Source organism: Lutra lutra, chromosome 10 (assembly GCF_902655055.1).
Source record: "Lutra lutra chromosome 10, mLutLut1.2, whole genome shotgun sequence".
Taxonomy (NCBI): Eukaryota; Metazoa; Chordata; class Mammalia; order Carnivora; family Mustelidae; genus Lutra; species Lutra lutra.
The window spans coordinates 55,734,429-55,742,245 of NC_062287.1; the positions used below are offsets into that span (position 1 = coordinate 55,734,429).

The 7,817-nt window shown below is 39.3% G+C and overlaps 1 non-coding gene across 1 annotated transcript; it reads right to left on the bottom strand.

Annotated features, from left to right (window-relative positions):
- Positions 1 to 4,698: 4,698 nt before the first annotated feature.
- TRNAK-CUU (transfer RNA lysine (anticodon CUU)) lies at positions 4,699 to 4,771 on the bottom strand. Its single transcript has one exon. It is a non-coding gene; the product is annotated as a tRNA-Lys (tRNA).
- Between the last annotated feature and the right edge of the window lie 3,046 nt (positions 4,772 to 7,817).

Sequence of the window (7,817 nt, forward strand, 5' to 3'; positions counted from 1 at the left end):
AAAACAGGAAAGAATAGCCAGTGGGAAAAAGTCTCTTCAATAAATGGTCTTGGAAAAACAGCAACATGATAAAGAATGAAACTGGACTACTTTTTACACCATACACAAAATAAATTCAAAATGGATTACAGACCTAAATGTGAGACCTGAAGCCATAAAAATCCTCGAAGGGAGTACAGGCAGTAATTTCTCTGACATTGGCTATAGTAGCATTTGTCTCCTGAGGCAAGGGAAACAAAAGCGAAAATAAACTATTGGGACTACATCAAAATATAAAGCTCCCACACAGCAAAGGAAGCAATGAGCTTCAGATTGCAACAGACACATGAAAACATGTTCAATATCACTAATCATCAGGGAAATGCAAATCAAAACCACAGTGAGGTATCACGTTATGCCTGTCAGAATGGCTAAAATAAAAAACGCAAGAAACAAGTGTTGGAGAGGATGTTGGTGGGAATGCAAACTCGTGGAGCCACTGTGGAAAATAGCACAGAGTTCCTCAAAAAGTTAAAAATAGAGCTACTCTACAATCTAGTAATTCTACTACTGGGTATTTGCCCCCCAAATTCAAAGGGATATATGCAACCCTATGTTTATGGCAACATTATTTACAATAGCCAAATTATGGAAGCAGTCCATGTGTCCACTGATAGATGAATGGATAAAAATGTAGTATACATAGACAAAGGAACATTATTCAACCATATAAAGGAATGAAATCTTGTCATTTGCAACAACATGGATGGAGCTAGAGAGCATAATGCTAAGTGAAATAAAGTAGTCAGAGAAAGACAAATCCCATATGATTTCACTCATGTGTGGAATTTAAGAAACAAAAGGAACAAAGAAAATAAAAAGAAAGTCAAACCAAGAAACAGACTCTTAACTATAGAGAACAAACAGATGGTTAACAGAGGGGAGGTGAAGGGGGTGGAAATAAAACTATATTTTAAAAAAGTATCAAATGTAACAAATTATAACAAAAAATAATCCAAAATCTTTTCATTATATAAACCATCAACAGTTATACTGTGGTTTTCATCATTTCTTAAAGCAATATCTAAGTCCACAAAGAATCAGTATCATGTTCACACATGCTCTAATCAGACCATATGTTTACATATAAACAAATATAAGAGTAGTATGAATTTTTTATAATCAAAATATTTATTAGCTGCCATGTGCCACTGTTACATATACCAAGCAACTCTTGAGTTCCTCCTAGACCACAAATTAGAACACAAAGAGAAGCAAACACTCTGGGAAATGATGTCCCATTACGCATTCGTGTTATTTGAGGAAATAGATTCCGCATAACCTATTCGTGTGTTTCTCTCTTCCTCTCCCCAAGATCTCTGCCACTCACATGGTCAGAATAACCCAGAGCAGTGTCCAGCTCTGATGTGGGCAGCAGCACAAGCCACGGAACTCCAGACACAGCTGTCATGTAAAGAAAGTGGTCTATATCCATGATTGAGGGAGATGGTTACACAGATGGATACATTCATCTCCTCACACTGTGTACTTAAATGTGTGCATTTTGTTGCATGTAAAACACACAATTTTTTTTGTATTGAGGCTGTAAAGCAAGACAGATGAAGTGTTTCCCTGGGGCCTGAATGAGTTTACACCCGGAAAGGAATGTTCGGTGTATAGGACAAGCAGCCCCAGCACTGAGCACCAGCTCCTGAGTGTCAAATCAACCATGCTTTCTTTACTGAACTCTGGGGGGTGTGGGGAAGGGTGCATGCCAGCAAGGGAGGGGATACGTAAGGTTTCTAAAGTGCAGGGTCCAGGGAAGAGATCCCTCCTGCACTAGTCCTTGGGTGGCATTGCATCCTGATTCCTACTTTTTTTTTTTTTTTTAAGATTTTATTTATTTATTTATTTGTCAGAGAGAGAGATTGAGAGAACAAGCAGGGGAGCAGCAGGCAGAGGGAGAAGCAGGCTCTCTGCTGAGCAAGCAGCCCCATTCAGGACTCGATCCCAGAAGCCTGGAACCATGACCTGAGCTGAAGTCAGCTGTTTAACTGACTGAGCCACCCAGGTGTCCCTTGATTCCTCCCTTTTCCTCACTCCCCGCATATCCAGTCCATCAACTGGCCCTGTGGTTCTGCCTCCAGAATATATCTTACATCTCTCCTCGCTCCATCTCTGCTGGTCTCCTCCAGCCCAGGCTGTCATCATCTCTCACTTGGAGTACAATGATCTCTTGGTTAAACAGGCGTCTCTGCTTCCTCTCCGACCTTCCTCCTACCTGCTCTCCCCATAGCAACCAGCATGATATTAAAACATAAATAGCATCAGAATTGCTATCTTGCTGAAAACCATTCAACTGTATTCCCATTGCTCTTAAGATAAAGACCCACAACTTTAGTGACCTTTAAGGTTCTGCAGGACCGGCCTTGTGCAGTCCTGGCCTCAAGAGTCTGGCCTCAAGCCATCCTCCTGGTTTATTCTCAGTCAGCATACCCTGTTTAGTGATTTGTGTGATTGCCACCAGGTCTTTCTGTCTTACCCGCCCACCCAAGGCCGGCAGGGACTGTTTTGTTCGTGTGCTGTTGCCCATCACAATGAAAGCATTGGATAAATACCGTTGGCCAAATAGGTGAATGGATGTTTTTAAACTGGAGGGTAGCACAGACAAGTCTGGGTTTTTGAAATGTATCTGGATGTAGTGTGAAAGGTGAGATAGATGGAAACAGGTTGGAGGGATGTGGCTGCCATTTATGCATAAGCTCAGGATCTCACTAGACCAACCTCCACTGTTGAGAGTGAATGATAAATAAAGAAGTGACTTTAAGGCTGAGACAGGGAGAGAGAGGCCAAGAAGCAGAGGCATTCTGCCTTATATAATGGAGATCTATGTAAAATTTCAATAAGAAGTCTCCATTACTAGAAATGGATTTCAGAACCACTGGGCTGGTAGTCAGGATCCTGGAGTTCCAGTCGTGTTTCTTTCCCTGAATAGACTTGTGTAAGTCCCTTGCCTTTCTCTTGCCTCAGGGAGAGCAGAGATTGGAATGACTTCTGAGGTCCATACAGCACTGACAAGCAGAGTTTATACATTGTGTCATTCCATTTATATAACACAGATTTGTGTTTCCGTGGGAGTGGGGGTGGATATAAAAGAAGAACATGAGGGATCCATGTGGTGATAGAAATGTTCTGTGGGGCGCCTGGGTGGCTCAGTGGGTTAAAGCCTCTGCCTTCGGCTCAGGTCATGATCCCGAGGTCCTGGGATTGAGCCCCGCATTGGAATCTCTGCTCAGCGGGGAGCCTGCTTCCCCCAATCTCTCGCTCTGCCTGCCTCTCTGCCTACTTGTGATCTCTGTCAGTCAAATAAATAAAATCTAAAAAAAAAAAAAAGAAAAAAAGAAAGAAAGAAAAAGAAATGTTCTGTATCCTGACTATATCAATGTCAATATCCTAATTGTGACATTGGCAAGACATTACCATTAGGGAAAACTGGGTAAAGGGTACAGAAGATCTCTCTGTATTATTCCTTACAACTGTATGTGAGTCTACAATTTTCTCAAAATAAACAAAATTAATTAAGATGTTACCTTTGTGGTTTCTCTCTTGTCTGAACCCTGAATGATGCAATACCCTTCATCAGACTGGGGAATTTCTCTTCTCTTCCTAGTTTGTTCCAGTTTGCGGGGAGTTTTAGTCAGGGTGGGTGTTGATTTTTGCCAACTGCTTTTTTTGCACCTACTGAAAATAATCATATGGTTTTTCAAATTATATTATTTGATTTTATAATGTTAAACCAATCTTGCATTCCTGGGATGAACATTACTTCATCATGATGTATTAATTCTTTTATACATTGCTGGATTCAATTTGCTAATATTTGCTTAGGATTTCTACGTCTATATTAAGAAATGTCTTTCAGATAGCTAAGGGAGGGAAGTTACTAGTCTGCTCTTACTACCCTTATTCAACATAGTACTGGAAGTTCCGTTCAGTACAATAAGGCAAAACAGAGAAATTAAATGCATACCCAATCAGAAAGGAAGAAAATAGAACTGTCCATTTTGCAGATGACAAGATTATCTACATAGAAAATCCTAAGGAATCTACCAAAAAATTCTTAGGGCTAATAAGTGAATTCAGCAAAAATCAGTTGCATTTCTATATATTTGCAACAAACACATGGACACAGAAATTAAAAACACAGTACCATTTAGAATCACTCAAAAAGGAGAAATATTTAGGTACAAATCTGACAAAACATGTATAGATTTGTTTGCTGAAAACTACAAAATGCTGATGAAAGGAGTCAAAGAAGATGTAAATAAATGGTGAGACCTAACCATGTCCATGGACTGGAAGACCCAATATAGCAAATATGTTGATTCTTCCCAAATAGATATAAAGGTTCAATGCAATTCCTATCAAAATTCCATCAAGATTTTTTAGATATAGATGAGGTTATTTTTTTAATAATTTTTAAAAAAGATTTTTTTTATTTATTTGACAGAGAGAGGAGACACATCCAGAGAGGGAACACAAGCAGGGAGACTGGGAGAAGTAGAAGTAGACCCCCACTGAGCAGGGAGCCCAATGTGGGACTCAATCCCAGGACTCTGGGATCATGACCTGAGCTGAAGGCAAATGCTTAACAACTGAGCCACCCGGGCATCCCTTTTTAAATGTTTTTAATTTTTTAAAAAATTTTAAATAGTCTCACACCCAATGTGGGGCTTGAACTCACGACCCTGAGATCAAGAGTCACATGCTCTACCAACTGAGCCAGTCAGGTGCCCCCTAGACAAGATTATTTTAAAATTCATATGGAAAGACAAAAACCTAAGACAATTCAGAATAACTAAAACAGTTTTGGGAAAAAAGATAAAGTGGAGGAATGGGAATAATTGATTTATTATTACAGAGTTATTACAGAGTTACAGCAATCAGGAATAAATGATATTGGTTTAAAGAAAGACACATAGATCAATGGAAGGGAATCCTAAAATCAGTCCCTACCAATATGCCCAACTGGTGTGTGTGTGTGTGTGTGTGTGTGTGTGTGTGTTTAGCACAAAGCAGTCTCTATTATAATGACTGAAGTAAACAAAACATAATCATTAAAATAATTTTTAAATTTTTTTTATTTTTCAATCCCAGTATAATTAACATACAGTGTTATATTAGTTTCAGATGTACAATATAGTGATTCAACAATTCTAAACATTACTCGGTGTTCATCATAATAACTGTACTCTTAGTCCCCTTGACCTGTTTCACACACCACCAACACCACCACTGCCCCCCGCCCCCACTGCCTGGTAACCATCAGTTTGTTCTCTATAGTAAAGAGTCTGCTTTTTGGTTTGTCTCTTTTTTTCTTTGTTTGTTTTGTTCTTAAATTCCACAATAGAGTGAAATCATATGGTATTTGTCTTTGACTGACTTGCTTCTCTTAGCGTTATACCCTCCAGATCCATCCATGTGGTTGCAAATGACAAGATTTCATTCTTATTTTTGTGGCTAAGGAATATTCCATTGTATACATATACATCTTCTTTGTCCATTCATCTATCAGTGGACACATGGTTGTTTCCATATCTTGACTATTGTAAATAATGCATTTTTAAAAGGTTTTATTTATTTATTTGGGGGGGGGCAAAAGTGGGAGGTAGGACAAAGGAGAGGGAGAAATAGATTGCCCGCTGAGCAGAGAGCCTGACATGGGGCTCAATCCCAAAACCCTGAGATCATGATCATGACCTGAGCCAAAGGCAGACACTTAACCAACTGAGCCATCCAGGCATGCCTGCATGTATCTTTTTGAACTAGTGTTTTCATTTTCTTTGGGTAAACACCCAGTAGTGTAATTACTGGCATAGGGTAATTCTGTTTTGGTTTTGTTTGTTTTTTTTAAGTTTTTGAGGAACCTCCGTACTCTTTTCCAGAATGGCTGTACAAGTTTGCATTCTCATCAACACTTCAAGAGGGTTCCTTTTTCTCCATAACCTCACCAACACTTGTTGCTTGTGTTTCTGATATTAGCCATTCTAACAGGTGTGAGGCGATACCTCATTGTGGGTTTTGAGTTGCATTTCCCTGATGGTTATTGATGTTGAGCATGTTTTCATGTGTCTGTTGACCATATGTATGTCTTCTTTAGAAAAATGTCTGTTCATGTCCCCTGCCCATATTTAATTGGATTATATGTGTTTTTCTGGCATTGAGTTATGTAAGTTCTTTGTATATTTTGGGCATTTACCCCTTATTGGGTATATAATTTGCAATTATCTTCTACCGTTCCATGGGTTTTTTTGTTTTGTTGATGTCTCCTTCACTGTGCAAAATCTTTTTGTTTTACTGTTGTTCCAAAAGTTTATTTTTGTTTTCATTTCCCTTGCCTCAGGAAACATATCTAGAAAAATGTTTCTACAGCTGAGGTCAAAGAGATTACTGCCTATGTTTTCTTCTAAGAATTTTATGGTTTCAGGTCTCACTTTTAGGTCTTTAAACTCAAAATAGAGTTTATTTTTGTGTACAGTGTAAGAAAGTGGTGCAGTTTCATTCTTTTGCATGTAGCTGACCAGTTTTCCCAACACCATTTGTTGAAGAGACTATCTTTTTCCCATTGCATGTTCTTGCCTCCTTTGTCATAGATTAATTGTTCATATAACCAAGGGTTTACTTCTGAGTTTTCAGTTCTGTTCTGTTGATCTATGTGTCTATTTTTGTGCCATTACCATACTAGTTTGATTGCTACAGCTTCAATCCAAGACTGTGATAGCTCCAGTTTTGTAATTAGTTTTCTAAAATTAAAAAAGACCTAAGCAAAAATAGTAAAATATCAAAATTTGACAAGGCTGGATGATGGGTAAACAATAACTTGTTACATTATTGTCTACAATTTCCTGCTTTCTTATTTTCGTTTTTCTTTCTTTTCAATTGAATAATACATGCCTTTAGCTTGGAAGATAAATTCAGAAGACAGATTGAGGATCTAATAACCAAGTTGTTTACGCTATTAGGACTAAGGGGTGGGATAGCCTTATGTATCCTCTTCACCTGGAAATAGGCCTAACAAAGTTGGTACTCAGTGAAAGTTTATTGAATTAGTTCAATGTATTTGAATGACAATCTGAAACAACAGAATGGATACTGTGGTGCAGCTCCACCCTCAGGACCCAGCCAGTCATTCCCCCAGCTTCTGATAGTAGGCCGCTTCTGGCTCATAATTCTTCTCTGGGAATTGCCTTCCACAGAAGTTGCCTTGCCGAGAGTTACAGATAGACCCTCTATCACAGCTCAGTGATAGGAATAAAAACTTCTGGCCCCTGTTCTTTAATTCGGAATAACTCTTAAAGGTCATCCCCGGTTCAGAGCATTCTTTGAGATAGGTTGAGGCCTCTACAGCAACTGTTTCAGGTTAACTTCTCCCGCTGCGAATCCTGGTTCCATCACTCTTACAGCTTCCCATCATAACTTTCTGCACATTCACCTCCTTTTCGCTCTCTTCCTCGGGTAATTCCACCCAGGACACACATTACCCTATTTTATATTCTTTTCCTAACAGTTTTCAGTATGTGAGATAACCTTATTTATTTAATGCTTTAATACTTAATTATTGTCTGCAATTAGACTGTAAGTTTCCCAGCACAGACTTTTCCCGCCATACACTGTGCACCACTGTATCAAGCGCCCACTGGCTGTTGAATGAGTGGAAGAGACACACCTGATACTGGGTCTTGGGCCGACAATCTCTCTATAGCCTGCGACCAGCGCTTAGGAGCGGCCACTGGGGACGTTCCTCTGAGTCCCCGCCCCTTCTGTCTCGCTTCCAGCCC